The sequence below is a fragment of the Seriola lalandi genome, unplaced genomic scaffold (genome assembly GCF_002814215.2).
Source record: "Seriola lalandi dorsalis isolate HSWRI2012SDOR001 ecotype SW California unplaced genomic scaffold, Sedor1 jcf7180002034205, whole genome shotgun sequence".
Lineage (NCBI taxonomy): Eukaryota > Metazoa > Chordata > Actinopteri > Carangiformes > Carangidae > Seriola > Seriola lalandi.
In genome coordinates, this window is record NW_019504781.1 from 1 (window position 1) to 723 (window position 723).

At 42.9% G+C, this 723-nt stretch overlaps 1 pseudogene; it reads right to left on the reverse strand.

Annotated features, from left to right (window-relative positions):
• Positions 1-6: 6 nt before the first annotated feature.
• LOC147819877 (uncharacterized) lies at positions 7-719 on the reverse strand (annotated as a pseudogene).
• Between the last annotated feature and the right edge of the window lie 4 nt (positions 720-723).

Consider the following 723-nt stretch of genomic DNA (forward strand, 5'->3'; position numbering starts at 1 on the left):
GTGGGTTCTCAAATGACAATTTAATGCTGAAATCTGTTTGAATCTTTTCGCACAGGTGTTACAGGAGTACGGCGTCTCACCTGTATGAGTTCTCATGTGGACTTTCAAAGCACATCTTTGTCTAAAAGCTTTCCCACAAATCTCACAAGGATATGGTTTTTCACCTGTGTGGATCATCATATGGTCTTTTAATAATTTCGGTATATAAAATCTTTTCCCACAGGTGTTGCAAAGGAACGGCTTCTCACCTGTATGAGTTCTCATGTGATCTGTCAATGTATTACTTTTTCTAAAAGCTTTCCAACAAATCTTACAAGAATATGGTTTTCACCAGTGTGGATCCTTGCACGTTCTTTCAACGCTGACTCTCTGCAAAATCTTTTCCCACAGGTCTTGCAAGGGTACGGCTTCTCACCTGTGTGTTTTCTAAGATGTTCAGTCAGAAGGTACTTGTACTTAAAATCTCTTCCACAGGTGTCACATTTTAAAGACTTTTTTTTACCTGTCTCAGTGTTACCTTGAGAGTTGTGAGAGAGGAGCTGGTGGTCACTTTCCTCATTAGTAGGAGTCAACATAAAGGTATCAGTCTCCTGCTTCAGTACAAGCTGCTCTCCCTCCTGACTGGTGCAGAGTTCCTCCTCTTCCTCTTTAATCTGTGGAGGCTCTGGGTCCTCCTGGTCCAGACTGGAGTTCCTCTCCTGGTCACAGAGCTGCTGGTCAGTG